Source organism: Sorex araneus, chromosome 6, assembly GCF_027595985.1.
Source record: "Sorex araneus isolate mSorAra2 chromosome 6, mSorAra2.pri, whole genome shotgun sequence".
NCBI classification, from domain to species: domain Eukaryota; kingdom Metazoa; phylum Chordata; class Mammalia; order Eulipotyphla; family Soricidae; genus Sorex; species Sorex araneus.
In genome coordinates, this window is record NC_073307.1 from 128621464 (window position 1) to 128640337 (window position 18874).

Below are 18874 nucleotides of genomic sequence, written 5' to 3' on the forward strand. Positions count from 1 at the left end.
TTTCCTTAACCAGTCATCTGTTCCCAGGCACTCGGGTTTTGTCCAGATTCTTGCTATTGTAAATAGTGTGCTGCAATAAATATACAAGTGCAGATGTCATTTCTACTGTATTTTTTTTGCACATCCAGAAGAATGAAAGCAACCGGTGTTGGCATGGATGTGGGGAGAAAGGAACTGTCCTTCACTGCTTGTGGGAATGATGACTGGTCCTAGCTTTTTGGAAAACAATATGGACGTTTCTCAAAAAACTAAAAGTTGAGCTCCCATTTGACCCAGAAATACCACTTATGGGAATATATCCCAGATATGTAAAAAAAATACTGGCTGCCACTACACCACATGCTACTGTTTGAACTAAATGTTTGAATTAAGTGTGGTTAAGTCAGGTTACTTAAATTTATCATGTCAATAATTATCCTACTGAGATGGGACCACTACCACCTCTCTGGCTTTAACTTTTTAAAGATGTTTGTGTGGTATTCAGATTTTTATCTGTTAGTACATTAAAGTCATTCTTACTAGTTTATGACTTGCATTGCTTCCCACGAGACAAATCTGTTCCTTTCTTTTTTGCCACTGTTCAAGATTTGTTTCTTTCTAACTCCATTTTAGACATTCTCTTTATTACTAGCTTAAGTTTGTTTCATTCATGAGTCCTCTACTGAACCTCTCAAGCTATTTATATCTGTGGGGTTATCTTTTAATAAAATTCGGAAAATATTCAATGTTGTGTATCACTCGTCACAAGGACACTGATGCCACCGACACCTCTGTTGTCGCATGTTCTGAGGAACAGTTCTTCTCCAGTGTCAAAAATGACGTGATGTGATCGATGCCTTCTCATTTTGGTCAGACCAATGATGTTGTACTTGATCTTCTGTGCTTGCACCATAGGGTCCTCAATGGATGCTTCCAATGCCAGCGTATGTGTGTTGAAAGTACAGATAGTCATTTTAGTCCTTCTTTGTTTTGGCAGTCTAGTTCATCCCTGAGATTTTATCAGCCTCTCCTTTCTCATCCTTCTTAATGCTGCCATATTGGGGGCTCTTTCAGTGTCAGGCGAATGAGACCCATTGTCATTACTATTTTTGGCATGTTGAATATGCCACAGGTAGCTTGCCAGGCTCTGCCATGCAGGCAGGATACTCTCAGTAGCTTGCCAGGCTCTCCAAGAGGTATGTATATATTTTTTACTGTGTTTGGGATATAAATATGCCATGGGAATCTTGCAAGGCTCTCCTGTGCGGGCAATAGACTCTTGATAGCTTGTAAGGTTCTCCAAGAAGGAGAACAAAACTATTAGATGTCTCGAGGCTGCTTCTGGGAGCTTGGTCTTATAGTTTCTGAAAGTTGGCCATTGGTGGGATTATACGGCGCCAATGGCAGTTTGTGAGTGTGGCTGCCAGGCTACAGGAAAATGGAGGATCTGGATGGAGAAAGCCCAGTCCCAATCCGAGCAGTCTTGTAGATCTCATTCCCGGGTTCTGCACACCTGGGTTCCTCTGCTGGTCCCTCATGCCTGAGGCTCATCTGGACGTGTGATATAAATATATATTATATAGTATTGATATATTAACATTAATAATTAATAAATTGATATTAATATATGATATGATATAAATATATTTAACTTAATCATGGTGAAATTACAGTTATCTTTTATTGAGTTTCAGGAAAATATTGGGTGTCTTGAAGACTTGTCAATGTTCTTTAGATTTGCTATGGGATGTGGGCAAATTACCTTGAAACAATTTGATCCCAACAGGTTTTTGTTTTTTATATTTCCTAGGTTGCACCTCAGCAGTATTTGAATATGTATAATATTTTCTTGGACTGAGGCAAACTTATTTTTCAGTAATCTATTCAACATTCAATACATTTTGAATTTTATGTTTTGCCTGTTTAGAATTTAGGCTCCTTTTAGTCCTGAATGAGCTCTAGATTTTGTTTTCTCTAATCCTTTTGGGTATCTGTTTTTTTTTCCCTTTTCCAAATTTTATTTTAGGCACTGTGATTTATGATACTGTTAATGATAGGGTTTCATGCATAAGCATTATAATACCACACCCCTCATCAGTTTTGATTTCCTCCATCACTATCCCAATGTCTGTCCCTTTCCCTACTGGCACCGCATTGGAGCCTCTTTCAGGGTCAGGGAAAGAGACCCATCATTGCTACTGTTTTTGGCATATGAATACGCCACAGGGAAGTTGCCCGACTCTCCCTACTGTTTCTTTATAGCCAAATATGAATGTAATCATTCTGTGTCTGTCCCTCTCCTCTAACTAACTTCACTTTGCGTGATAATCTCTAGATTCATCCAAGTAGCAGTAAATTACATGAGTTTTTTCACCTTATGGCCCAGTTATATTCCATTGAGTATATAAACTATAGTTTCTCTATCCAGTTATCTGTTGATGGACATTTAGGTTGTGTTCATATTTGGGCTGTTATGAATAGTGATGCAATGAAGATAAAAGCACAAACTCCCTGTTTTAGGGGAGAAACACCTGGCTGCGCTCATCACTCCTAGTGTCTTTTCTTTTACTAAAATGTTATTGAATCAATGTGAGATAGTTACAAGCTTTCATGTTTTGGTTACAATCACACAATAATCAAACACCCATCCCTCCACCAGTGCACGTTCCCCACCACCAATATCTCTGGTATACCCCCCCTTTCCCACCCTCCCCCTGACTCCATGGCAGACAATATTCCCCATACTCTCTCTCTATTTTTGGGCATTATAGCTTGCAACACAGACACTGAGAGGTCATCATGTTTCGTCCATTATCTACTTTCGGCACACATTTCCCATCCCGACTGATTCCTCCAGCCATCATTTTCTTAGTGATCCCTTCTCCATTCCATTTGTCTTCTTACCTTCATTCATGAAGCAGTCTTCCAGCTATGGGACAATCCTCCTGGTCCTTGTATCTACTGTCCTTGGGTTTCAGCCTCATGTGATGTTATTCTTTCTATACTCCACAAATGAGTGCAGTCTTTCTATGTCTATCCCTCTCTTTCTCACTCATTTCACTTAGAATGATACTCTCCATGTCTATTCATTTACAAGCAAATTCCATGACTACATCTCTCCTAACAGCTGTATAGTATTCCATTGTGTAGATGTACCAAAGTTTCTTTAACCAGTCATCTGTTTTAGGGCACTCGGGTTGTTTCCAGATTTTGGCTATTGTGAACAGTGCTGCAATGAATATATAGGTACAGATGTCATTTCTACTGTGCGTTTTTTGCATCCTCAGGATATATTCCCAGAAGTGATATTGAGGGGTCATATGAAAGCTCAATTTCTAGTTTTTGAAGGACTGTCCATGTTGTTTTCCAAAAAGGCTGGGCCAGTCGGCATTCCCACCAACAGTGAAAGAGCATTTCTTTTTCCCCATATCCATGACAGCACTGGTTGCTTTTGTTCTTTTGAATGTGTGCCAGTCTCTGTGGTATGAGATGATAACTCATTGTTTTGATTTGCATCACCCTGATGACTAGCGATGTGGAGCGTTTTTTCATGTGCCTTTTTGCCATTTGTATTTCTTTTTTGAGGAAACTCCTATTCATTTCTTCTCTCCATTTTTTGATGGGGTTGGTGGTTTTTTCTAATACAATTCTACTAGTGTCTTGAATATCCTGGATATTAATCCCTCATCAGATGGGGATTGGGTAAATATTTTTTCCCATTCCATGGGCTCTCTCTGTACTTTGGTCACTGTTTCTTTTGAAGTACAGAGACTTCTTGGTTTGATGTAGTCCCATTTGTTTATGTTTGCTTCCACTTGCATGGTCAGTGCTGTTTCATCTTTAAAGATGCTTTTAGCTTCAATGTCATGGAGAGTTCTGCCTACATTTTCCTCTATGTACCTTATAGATTCATGTCTGATATTGAGGTCTTTAACCCACTTTGATCTGACTTTTGTGCTTGGCATTAGACAGAGAACAGAGTTCATTTTTTTACATGTAGCTATCCAGTTTTCTCAGAACCACTTGCTGAAAAGACTTTCCTTGTTCCACATCACATTTCTTGCTCCTTTGTCAAAGATTAAGTGGCCATATATTTGGGAGTCTGTGACAAGACATTCAACTCTGTTCCATTGGTTTACAGGTCTGTTTTAGGCCAATAGTAGAGTTTGATATTGGGGAAGGTGATGCCACCCATCTTCTTTTCCCCAAGGGTTGCTTTAGCTATTCATGGAGGTTTATTGATCCACATGAATTTCAAAAGTATTTTGTCTATTTCTTTGAAGCATGTAATTGGTATCCTGATATCAACATTAAATTTTTATAGTGCGTTGGGCAGTATTGCCATTTTGATCATGTTAATTCTCCCTATCCATGAGCAGGGGATGTGTCTATTTCATAGTGTCCTGTTTGATTCCTTTTTAAATTTTTTACTTTTATTTATTTTTTTAAATTTTATTGAATCGCCATGAGATAGTTACAAGCTTTCATGTTTGGGTTACAGTCTCAAAATGATCAAACACCCATCCCTCCACCAGTGCACATTCCCCACCACCTATATCCCAGGTATACCGCCCCCCCTTTCCCACCCTTCCCCTGCCTCCAAGGCAGACAATATTCCCCATACTCTCTCTCTACATTGGGGCATTATGGCTTGCAACACAGACACTGAGACATCATTGTGTTTGGTCCATTATCTACTTTAGACATGCATCTCCTATCTCAACTGGTTCCTCCAGCCATCATTTTCTTAGTGATCCCTTCTCTTTTCCATCTTCCTTCTCCCCTCCCCTCATGAAGCAGTTTTCCAGCTATGGGGCAATCCTCCTGTCCCTTGTCTCTACTGTCCTTAGGTGGCAGCCTCATGTGATATTATTCTATACTCCACAAATGAATTCAGTCCTTCTATGTATGTCCCTCTCTTTCTGACTCACTTCACTTAGCATGTTACTCTCTATGTCTATCCATTTATAAGCAAATTTCATGACTTCATCTCTCCTAACAGCTGCGTAGTATTTCATATTTTTTGAAGTAGTGTTTTATAATTTTCCTTGTATAGGTCCTTCACCTCTTTGGTTAAGCTGATTCCAAGGTACTTGATTTTCTGAGGTACTATTGTAAATGGGATTGATTTTTTAATGTCTCTTCTCTTTCATTATTTGTATATAAGAAAGACATGGACTTTTGGGTGTTGATTTTGTAGCCTGCCACTTTACTATGTCGACCTATTGTTTCTAGGAGCTTTTCTGTAGTCTTTAGGGTTTTCTAAGTATAGTAGCATATCGCCTGCAAATAGTGTAACTTGACCTCTTCCTTTTTGATCTGTATGCTCTTGATATCTTTTTTTTTAATCTAACTGCTATGGTCAGGAGTTCCACTACTATATTAAATAGGAGTGGTGGAAGCAGGTAACCTTGTCTTGTGCCTGATCTTAGAGGGAAGGCTTTTAGATTTTCCTCATTGAGAATGATGCTTGCTGTGGCATTTTGGTAGATGGCTTTGATTATATTGAGGAAAGTTCCTTCAAGGCCCATTTTGCTGAGAGTTTTCATCATAAATGGGTGCTGGATCTTGTCAAATGCTTTCTCTGCATCTATTGATGTGATCATAAGGTTTTTTATTATTTCTTTTATTGATATGATGAATTATGTTGATTGATTTGAGAATGTTAAACCATCCTTGAATCCCTGGGATGAATCCTACTTGGTCATGGTGGATGATCTTTTTGATGAGTTGTTGGATTCTATTTGCTAATATTTTGTTGAGGATCTTTGTGTCTGTGTTCATCATGGATATCAGTCTATAATTCTTTCTTTGTTGTATCTCTGTCTACTTTTGGTATCAGTGTGATATTTGCTTCATAGAAACTGTTTGGAAGTGTTTTTGATACTTCAATTTCCTGGAAAAGCTTAAAGGAGTAAGTCCTCTTTAAAGGTTTGGAAGAATTCACTAGTGAATCCATCTGGGCCAGGACTTTTGTGCTTGGGGAGACTTTTTATTACCATCTCAATTTCCTTGATGGTGATAGGTCAATTCAGTTATTCCATGTCTTCTTGGTTCAGCCTTGGGAGGTTATAGGAATCTAGGAATTTATCCATTTCCTTGAGGTTTTTGTGTTTCGTGGCATAAAGTTTCTCAAAGTAATCTCTGAGGATCCTTTGAATTTCTGTAGTTTCTGTTGTAATGTCCCCCTTTTTATTTCTGATTCAGTTTATGAGGGTTTTCTCTCTCCCTTACTCCTACTGTCTTAAAAGGACTATATGGTGTGCCAGGAATCAAATTTATATTGGCTGCATTCAAGGCAAGTTCCCTACCACTGTACAATATCTCCAGTTCTAAATGTCTTTTCTGAATAGAGGTTTTGTATCCTTGGTATAGATGCCAAGAAGCAGAATTGCTGGGACATAAGTGTCAATTCTTAGTTTCTTTGAGAAGTTTGCTAAAATGTTAGATCAGTCAATATTCTTATCAGGACTGGATGTATATGCCTTTTGAAGAAAGTGTTATGGCATTTTCTTCACATATATGTACTAATCAATATGTGATTAGTGATGAAGATGAAGACCTTCTTCAGATTTTTTTCTTTATGGCATTTTCTTCACATATATGTACTAATCAATATGTGACTAGTGATGAAGATGAAGACCTTCTTCAGATTTCTGGAGTTCTATCTCTATAAAGTTCTATTCTCTCCACTGATATGTTCTGTACTCTCAGGCAAACTTAACTTCCTTCAACATCTAATCCATTTTTTTTTAAATCAAGAAGGACTCTGGCACTACCAGTATCATGCTCCCCACCATGTCTCCTCACAATACAAACCTTTCTATATTGCATTTCATTTGCTAACACTCAGGGATTACTGTCCCTTGTAAATGCCCATGTCTTGGAAACTCTTGTTTAATGTAAAATGTCTGTGGTTAAATTACTTCATATTGGAGATTATATTTAATCTGCTTCTCCATCTTGGCCAGAATCACAAATTATGTGCTATTTTTGTGTGCTGGTAACATAAGTTTACACCTAATGTTTAAGTACAGATGTGTGATGATACTCTGGTTTTGGTTATTTGGAACAGTATTATTCAATAAATTTTTTTATGTCCCAAATGAAATTACACATAAACCTTTCCATGTTTTGGGTTCTAAAGCCAGGATTACAGTGCACTAAAGTAATATATCTTGAGTACGAAAAAAAACACAGATTGTTTTTAAAATTATCTAGCATATAAAATCCAAATAAAACCAATAAATCTGATATTTTGTTTCATAAGATCCTAGCCTGAGAATGTTTATCTTCTTTCTTTCCTATTACTGTACAGTGCAAACCACAATCAATTCACCATTTCAAGCTAATCCCTCCCTATTTTTAGGCAGTTCTGAAATGCAGCTATACCTGAAGGAAAAAAGTTAAAAAGAAAAAGAAAATTTTCTGCAAATTAGCAATCATAGAAATTATTCTACAAGAGTGAGGTAGAATTTTAAGACACATAACTTTTAGTTATTTTTAATCTTGTTTATATTATTCTTGAAAAGGATATTTCTCTTCTCTGGAGATCATTTTGTTCATTTCTCTTTGGCTCCAAGTTCTAAGATAAATCCATTATCCCTCTGGGATGATAAAACAGGGACTGAGATTATCCTGGGCAGAAAGTTTTATACCCATTTCATCAAAACATATACACAGAAGCCAGTGACATAGATAGCCCATAGTAAAATATCCTAGGACTGGAGCAATAGCACAGCGGGTAGGGCATTTGCCTTACATGCAGCTGACCCACGTTTGATTCCTCCATCCCTCTTGGAGATACCGGCAAGCTACCGAGAGTATCCCACCCGCACAGCATAGTCTGGCAAGCTACCATGGCATTTTCGATATGCCAAAAACAGTAACAAAAAGTTTCACAGTGGAGGCGTTACTGGTGCCCACTCTAGCAAACCGATGAACAATGGGACAACAGTGTTACAGTGCTAAAATATCCTAAAGACTAAAGTCTCTAAAAAATACTAGACAAGTTTTAATTTTTATATCAAATAACTTCAACCCTATCATTTAACTATGTTCTCATAACAGTGTTATTACAAGTCACATCTTTCCACTATTCATAAATTATAATTTGCTGTCAACTTGCACTAGGAACTGGTCTACTTCTCTAAAAAAATCCACAAATCTCTCTCTTATATTATTAAGTTTTTCTAAACATTATCAGTTACTTGGTTACTAAAGATACCACCCTGATTGTACATGTTCTGGTTTTAAAATTCAAATGTTTCATTTTTTCAAAGCTTTGATAAAAATATATGAAAGTATTTTTCATGATTTTTTGTTAAATAGTCCTTTTAATTTTTCATAGTAGAAAATAGAAGTTTATCACTTTCCCCACATTTTCTTTTTTAATTGTAAACTTTATTTAAGCACCATGGCTTATAAGTGATTCATAGTTCAGTTGTTTTAAGTATACAATGTCCCAACACCAATCCTACCACCAGTGTGACCTTCCTTCCAACAGTGTACCCAGTTTCTCACTCAGCCCCCAAGCCTGCCCCTTTAGCATATAATAATTTACTTTATATTTCCTGTTACAACAAAATGGAAAATGGAATTATCAAAAGTAGTTTAGTAAAAGAAAAAATGTGAAAATTATTATAGCTCACAATGGTTTACTGAGATGTTTGATTCTAGTTGACCCCATTTTCTTTACAATATTTGCATGTGAACAACTACATATCTTATTATGATTTAACCACCTGTGAAGAAGTCATTTATATTTAAATAAAAATGGAGTGACCAGAGAGTACAGCTTGACTTCCCTCGCACAGTCCCCAAATCCTGCCAGGAGTAATCCCTGAGCACAGAGCCAGATGTAGGCCGTAACACAGCCAGGTGTCACCCACAAGCAAAAGGAAGGGAACGGGAAGGAGGGAGGGAGAAGAGAATGAGAGAAAGAAACTCCAGTGGCAGATTTAGAAAAATAATGCAAGCAAGATTCTCTAGTTCCAGGGTCAGGATGGGAAGGGGAAATTCAGCCTCAAGAATGTGTCAAGTCGAATAAGTCATCAGACATTTCTGAATGTGACTCGGGTCTTCCAGCTGCGGCATACCATTTCCCCTTTTCTCTTTTCCTTCCTAGTACGCATATATCCCCTTTAGGGCAATACAAGAAACATAGACAAAATTAAAGAACACAACAATTGACTAAAATTCCTCCACAGAAGAAAGCATTGACCTCCATAGCACCATCTTGGTTTTCTACTGTTTTGTTGTTTAAATGAGTTTCATATAGTATTGCACCATTAATGTTTCTCATTTTCAAAAGTATTTTAAGCTTAATTTCCAAAAGATGAAAACCATTTCAAATATGAATTCATGTGTCTATGATTATCATTATTTTTCCACTTGGAGAATCTTGTTTGTAGTTTTTTATTCTTAGAAATTACATGAGTGCAAAAGAGACAGGGACTAGAGTGATTATCTTGCATGCAGTTAACTCCAGTTTGATCTGGTACCAACAGGCATGATCCCTGACCCAGATTCAGGAATAGCTACTAAGGTAGGTGTGGTGCAACCCCTAAAGCTCTCCCTGCAAAAAGGGAAAAAACAAAGGTGGAGATCCAGATTTTCTGAGAAACTCCCTTTGAGCGAGAGAGATAACACAAAGGGTAAGGTATTTGCCTTATATGACATCAATGCCAGTTTAATCCCTAGCACTATATATGCTCCCCAGAGGACTGTCAGGAATGATCCCTGAGCACAGGCCAGGAGTTACATCTTCCTTTTTTGGATTTACTGTGTTCCTGCTGTATGGAAGGTGAAGGTGAATCAATGGAGATAGTTCCTCCCCCTCTACCCTCAACTCCCCAACGTCTTTGAGGGATAAGTCTTGGAATTGTCTTTTTCCTTCTCTGCTAGTCTTCATCAAGGGACAGGAAGATAATTAGAGCAGTTTGAGATTTGATGGATGCAGCTGTCATGCAGTCACACAATTTAAATGTAGAGTGGGGTCTATTGACACAACAGGAGTCAGCCTGGAAGCTGCCAAGACCTAGATGGAGGGTAGGGAAACTGCTTCCCATTCCAAAGGAACCTACTTCCCATTTCAAAAATGCTCTGGGACTGTCAACCTGGAGATTAATCTCACCTGGGGTTATGTGGGAACAAACAGAGGTTCAGGATATGTAGAGTTGGACCTGTTGATATGACTCAGGTCTGGTCCTAGTGATATCCTTTTAATAGGTACAAGAACACATACACTAAGAACACTATTTTTAATGATATTTCCTGAAAATCCTGTCTAATTTTTTAATTAATTATGACTATAATGGTTTTGACTAAAAAAACATGCAACCAACTTTATTATATCTTTCTATCATGTAATAAATTTTAATTAACATTTTAATTGATTTTAAAATGTAATTTAATTAAAATTTACATTTTTAATAAAAGTATTAAAATCATACTTTTATAGTTCCCTGCATTTTCTTTTTTTTCAATATTTACAGACCTACTAAAGATGAGATAGGCTATATGACTAATACTAACTCAATAAATCAAGTGTTATCTGTGATGAACAAAAAATCTTTATAGGAACATTTTATCAGGCTTTGATAAAATTTTGTTTAGATAATCTTAAACTGCACGATAGAGAAATACTCTTGACTATAATGACAGATAGTGTTTAGTACTATATCAATAAATTATTTCATATCCATGATTCAAACCACAAGGCCAGTACTAAATTTGTAACTTTAGTTATCTTGTAGTCATTTGCATCAGACAGGAGAATGCACAAAATTCTTATTCAATACCTAAAAAGCATATTCAAGTAAATCATAATCTGGCGGTGGCTGAGTGAGCTTATTCTTCTTCCTTCATTTATTTGACTATTGGGCTCATCAAGTCACCATGTTGTTATCGAGTTTCTCAAGATACAGATGAGTGCCACTCAGAGCCCTATTTGGAGATCCAACTAGGGTCCCAAAGAACGTGAGGCCCAGAAGAAGTCAGAGATGAGTTCATAAAGGAAAATATCTCATCCTAGTCAGACATTGGATATAATGGACAAGGGGCTGCAGGAGCTGTGATTAGCAAAGCTACTTACAGAAGCAAAATAAACCCATTAAACTGGCTTACAGAGAGAACAATTGCTTGTAGCTGGGGTAGGGGTGTGTGTGACAATTATGATTGTGGGGAGGAGGGTAGTTAAGCAGGCTTTATGGGCTATCCTTGTTAATGGGTTATACCTGGCCCTTGGGGCAATAGTGAGGTGTTCCCTTCCTCTGAAAGGCTAGGAGAGGAAAAAAGATGATGCCCCTAAATCAAGAGCCCTTACATCAATCAATGATGGGGCCAAATGAGGAGCAAGTAAGAAAAGTGAGAGATAAAGTGTAGATCATTTGCAGGCAGCAAAAAGAGACCTATAAAAATTGAAAGTAAATTGAACCCTGTGTGGAAGTAAGAAGTGGGAATACGCTCTTTAAAGTTCAGACTGTTCTTCCCCAAAGCCACAATAACAAGCTGATTTTGACTCATCTTCAAAGAAAGTGCCTCTCATCCCCTTCCAATCGCATTTCTTTAGTATTATAAATTGTGTTTACATTCAAAACATAATCAAGGACTTGTTTGCAGTAGGACAACTTGAAAATCTCCAAGCACTTGAAAGAAAGACTAGAACAAAAAAAAAAAAAAGAAGAAGAAGAAGCTTGGAAAATGTTACTATTTTCTAAGAAAAAAAAAGATTCTGTTATAACCCGGTCACATTCCTCCACTCCCAATCCATCTGATTTCTGAAGGGCATTTGTTTGGCCAGTATTGTGGAATCCTTTATAATGGGTGCCTTGAATAAGGGGACTGATTCAGTCCCATTTTTCCTCAATAACGTCAGTCTTAGCCTAAAAACAGAAGTCTATTCCCAATCAGATGTGAGCATCCATTCACTGACACCATCATTTTTGTAAGTGCCTCCCCTACTGTCCTCACTGTGTGTTTTTATTTCCTGACTCTGCACCTTGCTTTCTCAGCAGTCCCCATAGATTGTATATACGCATCTTCTTACTTTTCCAATTTGATTGCTGAGCTTAGTGCCTGCTGAGTTAAAGGAGATGGAATATTTTCTTTCTTATACTTTATCTCTCTGACTTTTCTTATCTCCTTAAATTCTGTTGGATTCAAGAATCAAAGCAATGAGAAAAAAGAAACTGCAAAAGAAGGAGAATAAACACTAATTCTTCTCCAAAATAGCTGAATCTAGGTCATGATCTTCAAAATGCAGAAAAGTGTAAATTTTTACCAGCAAATAGCAAATTACCCTGCAGGGTGGTCTCATGCTTTTCAAAATTTTAGACAAGAACAAACTTGCGCCATATGTACAAATTACTGCATAGTTTATTCAGCATGGGTCAAAAGTCACTCTTTAGAGTGATACTGAATGTTCTGAAAATGGAATTCACAAAGCTTTTTCACTTCTCTCCTGCCATGATCTTCCTGATTAAGTGTGAGACATTAGGAACTGACAGTTAGCCAGGCAAAAACATATGCTCAAATAGATAGTCTGATTAATAACAAAATGACTTGAATTACACAATTCAATTATCACAACTAACAAATATTTAATTCTTGTGATATGCTTGGCTTTGGGCTAATCACAGAGAATATTAAGTCAAATAAAACACATCCCTATCCTTGAAGAACTCACAAATGGTAACAATAGACTAGATTTATAATCTGGCACAGAGAAAAACACATATAAAGACACAATAAAAAATACCATAAAAATACCACAAAAAAGATGTTGAAATAATAAGCAAAAGTATCCAACTTAACCTAGAGTGCTGACAAGTATTCATTAAACACCTCCTGTGTTCCAGGCATTATCTAAGTATTAGGAGATATAAATGACTTTTTGTTGTGTAAGTTGAGGTAGAGAGAAAACTTTAAAGCATAGTATACAAATTAAAGCATAACTATGAATAATTAACAATTTACACAAGAAAAAGAGTGATAGAAAGAATGAAACAGAGAAGAGAACTAATTAGAGTCCATAAATTAAGGAGGGATGGGAGATGTGTGCCAAAAGTAGATAAAGGACCAAACATGATAACCTCTCAGTATCTGCACTGCATACCATAATGCCCAAAAGTAGAGAGAGAGTATGGGAAATATTATCTGCCATGGAGGCAGTGGGAGGGTGGGAAAAGTGGGATATACTGGGGATATTGGTGGTGGGGAATGTGCACTGGTGGAGGGATGGGTGTTTGATCATTGTATGACTGTAACTCAAACATGAAGGCTTGTAACTATATCTCACATTGAATCAATCATTTTTTTTAAAAAAAAGAAATTAAGGAGGAACTTTAGAGGAAATGACATTACAATTGAGACATAACGGATGAGTAGGACTGTAGCACTGTAGCCCTGTTATTTATTGATTTGTTCAAGTGGGCACCAGTAACAGTTCCATTGTGAGACTTGTTCTTACTGTTTTTGACATGTGGAATATGCCATGGGTAGCTTACCAGGCTCTTCTGTGTGGGCAGGATACCCTTGGTAGTAGCTTGCCGGGCTCTCCGAGAGGGTCGAAGAAATCAAACCCGGGTTGGCTGTGTGCAAGGCAAACACCTTACCCACTGTGCTACCGCTCCAGCCCATAAAGGATGAGTAGGGGATAAAATTCCAGGCAGTCTTAACTGAGTGAGAAAAGGGAGAATGTTTAGAAGTATCTCATATGGCTTGGTGCAAACACTAGGTAGTCTTAGGAGATAGGACTTTAGGAACTAGGAACCAATAATTCAAGGCCTGGTAGGCCAGCAAAGGGGACTAAATTTCTGTCTAAATGCAGTTGACAGTCATGAAAGCTTCTGAAGTGGAGGAGAAAACTCCTGTCAATGACACTAAGTACTTGTAATGTGTCCGACATAGCATGTACACAGAGACTCTAAACAATGCCCTGGCTTAAGCATTATAAATACTTCATCCAATTTCTTTACAGCACCCTGCTCTGAGCTTGCCTGCGATCACTTTCAGTGACTGCATCTCTTCAGTAAGGATTTGAGTATCAATTATTATTTCCTCCCCTTATACAGAAATTCTAGTTCCTCTGTCCTCAGAATCACCTCAGCGAGCTGATTGGCAGCCTGCTATCTGTATCATGCTTCATGCCCCACCCTCAGCCCGCCCTCACTTCCTGGAACCCTTCTTCATATTCTTCATGTACTTGATTCTTTTCACTTCCTTAAGATTCTGACTCTTGTCTGCACTTCTCTCAATCACCCAAGCCCTCAGCCCTGGCCTCCTGACTTGGTTTGGACGAAAGGCATGAGTGCAAAAGCTGTGTCTATCCTGACTAAAAATTGAAATAATTTTCACAATTGTACAACATATTTATAGCATTGCAATATATTTATAACATTTATAGTTATAAAATACATAAAAACACATACTTACACATTTATAACATATATACTCATTTCCTCTCTGTTGCAGAGAATGTCTACAGTGCTTTATCTCTTGGAAAATATGGTTAGAGACATTTAATACTTCTATCCACCTAATTGTTCATAATCTAGGCAAATGATGACAACATCTACCCTCTCGCTGTACTCTCTGAATCACTTTTATGAAACTTGTCAACAACTAGTACACAAAAATTATATGTGACTTTTATAAGTGTAGCACAAGACTTCCTAGGATCCTCTTCCTTAGATAATATCAACCTAGAAGTTCTCATATTATAAGTGGTACAGCAGTATTTTCTCATTGAAGATACTTACAAAGGTACCTTGACTTGTAAACTTGAATTTAGGTTAGCATTTTTTTTTTTTTAGCCATTTTCTTTTATTTATTTATTTATTTATTTATTTTCTTTTTGGGTTACACCCAGCGATGTACAGAGGTTACTCCTGGCTCTACACTCAGGAATTACTCCTGGAGGTGCTGGGGGACCATATGGGATGCTGGGAATCGAACCCGGGTCGGTCGCGTGCAAGGCAAATGCCCTACCCGCTGTGCTATCACTCCAGGCCCTTAGGTTAGCATTTTAATATTACTTGCTGTCAGGCATAACACAGTCTATTCTGATTAATTGAGAAGTATCTAGAGAATTGATTAGACCCCGCATATTAATTTTTTAGTTAGCATCTCCATTATGTTCTCATAGGTATGCTCCATTGTCTTTATTTGATGGTAGCCTCATTTGAGATAATTTTATTAAATAATGGTCCTTTAGCTCCTACCCGGTTCTCTTATATTAAATCACAATAAACTGCTGATTTAATGAGACATATAGTATATGTCACTGTCACTGTCATCCTGTTGCTCATCGATTTGTTCGAGCGGGCACCAGTAACGTCTCTCATTGTGAGACTTACTGTTACTGTTTTTGGCATATCCAATACGCCACGGGTAGCTTGACAGGCTCTGCCCTGCGGGCACGATACTCTCAGTAGCTTTCTGGGTTCTGCGAGAGGGGCGGAGGAATCGAACACAGGTTAGCAGCATGAAAGGCGAACGCCCTACTGCTGTGTTATCTCTTCAGCACATATAGTATATAAGACAATCAAAACACATTTTATACCCTCCCTTCTTTTCTCCCTTCCTCCTCTAGCATTTTAATTCCTTACATACATTTCTGTCACATACAGTTCTCTCCTCTTTCCTTTCTACCTTCTGTAAACAAGTGTTGTTCAAGAAATGCTACTGATTACCTATTAGTTGATCGAATACTGAAGACCGTTCATAGTCTCTCTTTTATTTTTCTCTCTACTCTCATTTTAAGGTTCTAATTTAAATTCAAGTTACTCTATTTTTTTACCTTCTTTTACTTGGTGCAGGGATTCAGCCTGGTAGATTTTTTTTGGAAGGTGTTCAGACTGAGGACTCAGTGTCCTAGTTTCTCCTTCAGGTTTCTAGTCTGTGCCACGGCACACAATGTACCCATGCATCCAATGCACTTACACTTCATACATATAAGCTTTCCTTCTATAAAAGTCCAATTATTCACGCCATAATCAGAAACAGAGAATCACAAAAACTTTCGGCAAGGTTTTAAGAAATCTTACAGGTTTTTAGGCCCTTGGTGCCAGAATGAATTTCTGCTTCCTTCTCTAAAGGGGAAGACCACTGAGACAAGACTTGAGAGTGCCCTGGAAAAGCTTTCAAAAATAAGCAGATTTTGAAAGTAGATAAAGGACCAAACATGATGGCCTCTCAGTATCTGTATTGCAAACCATCGTGCCCCAAAGTAGAGAGAAAGTAAAAAGGAAAGTGCCTGCCACAGAGACGGGGGTGGGACTGGGGGTGGTGGTGGCAAGAGGGATACTGGGGACATTGGTGGTGGAAAATGTATACTGGTGGAGGGATGGGTGTTTGATCATTGTATTACTGAAACTCAGTCATAAAAGCTTTGTAACTGTATCTCACGGTGATTAAATAAAAACAATAGGAGTTGGAGCGATAGCACAGCGGGTAGGGCGTTTGCCTTGCACACGGCCAACCGGAGTTCAATTCTCAGCATCCCATATGGTCCCCCAGCACCACCAAAAATAATTCCTGAGTGCAGAGCCAGGAGTAACCCCTGTGCACTCTTGGGTGTGACCCCCCAAAAAGCAAAATAATAATAATAATAATATAAAAACAATAAAATAAATTTTAAAAAATAAGCAGATTTTGAGCAGCCAACCATGACGACACTGTATAGCAAGGATTGAACATAATGTTCTCTGCTTGCATGATTCTAGCTCTAGCTCCTGACATCCTTCACTACTGTTAGATTTCTTATGCCTTCTACTTTGTCTCTAGTTTTCATTTTTAGACTTCCAATCAGTAAAATTAAGAAATAGTGTTTATTAGTTTTATTCTTTTCATTCTTTGTTTGATTTGTCTATGTGTAGAAATTTCCTCTGACTAATTCAGAGAAGCCCACCTTAGTTCTAACCCCATTAAAAAGCTATAGGTAAATACCTTTTAATAGAGAACAAAATAAAATGTTCAATGCAAACTACTATGGCCAGCTTGTGGAGTCTGATGATATTGGGCTTATGAGATCCAAGTTTTTGGTTTGGGAAGTTTTGCAAGCCAGTTATCAAAATTATCCCTGCTAAAAATTAAATAATTTATGCTTATAAGTATGTTAAAATTATAAGTTTAAATTATAACATTCATTACTGCTTAACTTATTCACAGCATGCTGGTACTTTCTACATTCAATAAAATTAGTTATTGTGAGAGCATGAAAATCAAGAAAATGCTCCAAAAGAGACTTTTATCTCCCCCTAGAGCCAGCATTAAACATTCACCAATGCACTTATACAAATAGGTGAAGTGCAGGATACGGTAAATATTTGTAGTTAATTCCCCAAAATGAAATGTTTGTACCATCTTCTTCACAAACAGGAGTCTATATTAGCCAAGTCGTCTGCATGGAACCCTTTCTTTAGCTTCAACATTGTACCCTTATTTCTTAAGCTCAGGGGCTCATCTCAAACTTTGAGCTATTGTCAGCCTGGCTTGATAATGAATTAATAACATAGCTCAGATCAACCATAGGTACTGAATCTAATTTGAAAATCCTGCAATTGAGCTATCAGGAAATCTAACCAGCTAAACACAGGCACAAAATTTCTCAATCACCTAAGTTACTGGTATCCATCCTGAAAGAGATTGCCCAAGAGTAAGCAGATGCTGATGAAGTAGGATCAAAGAATTGTGAGAGAACAGCTATGCTCTGGGCCAAGTCTAAGCAAAAATGGTAATCAAGACTCTGAAAATCGACATTTCCTTCAATCTGATTAAAATGTGCTCTCAGAAATTTGTACCAAAATGATTCTTTCCTGATATGTAGCATGGAGTTTGTAACTCTAGATGAAGTCTATATGGAAAAATAGATACTCTTAGCCATTCTCATTATGACTGCATATTTGTATACCTGAGCCTCTAACCAGAAAAACCCTTTGTAGGGTAATGTTTTTTTGTTACATGTGTATGCATCTGTTTGCAGCAATTTAATCTTGAGTCCTACACATAAGATGAGACAAGTAGCAGAGTGATTAATATAGATTTGCTTAACTAAACTTGGTGGTAAATCAGGGAATGATTGTGCAAGAAGTGGATTGAATCAGTACATTCCACTCCCATCTTTGCCAAGTGGCCAATTTGAATCCATCTGTTGTCATTTGTAAATGTCCCAAGGAAGAAGAAATGAAGCAATATGACTTTTGAGTCCAACAGTTCATTTTCTTTACTGGAGGAGGTTGTAGAAGCTGAAACACAGCAACTATAAAGCATAATTGTTAGTTGGCAGAAACACTAAAATACTTCTCCTGTGTTGCATGATGCTACATATCTGGATAAAAATATAAAAAAAAAATTAAAATCCTGGCAAAATCAAAAGCCTGGGACTCCACATTGACAAAATATTTGTTACTTAACTGGACTTCTCATTGTCTGTCTAAGTGTCTGGGTGGCTTACACCAGTAAAAGTGGTGACAATTCTGACAGTCCCAGAATTGTATGACACTGTGTCTCTTTCTGAATGACACCAATCCCTCTGATACAGAGAAGGAAATAAATATCAATCCAGGTAAAGTGCATGAGTGCTTCAGTTATACTTCTAAGTAGGTAGAGAATCACTGTATCACTCTCATCCTGTTGTTCGTCGATTTACTCAAGCGAGCACCAGTAATGTCTCTATTACACTCAGCCCTGAGATTTTAGCAACCTCTTCTTACTCGTCTTTCCCAAGGATTGGAGGCCCTTTCAGGGTCAGGGGAATGAGACCTATCGTTACTGTTTTTGGTATATCAAATATAATCACAAATATAAGAATGCTGTTTCTGCTTACATAGCCCCCCCTATATTTTTCTGCACAACTTTTTATGTCTGTTTTATTTGTTTGTAGTCATTTTCT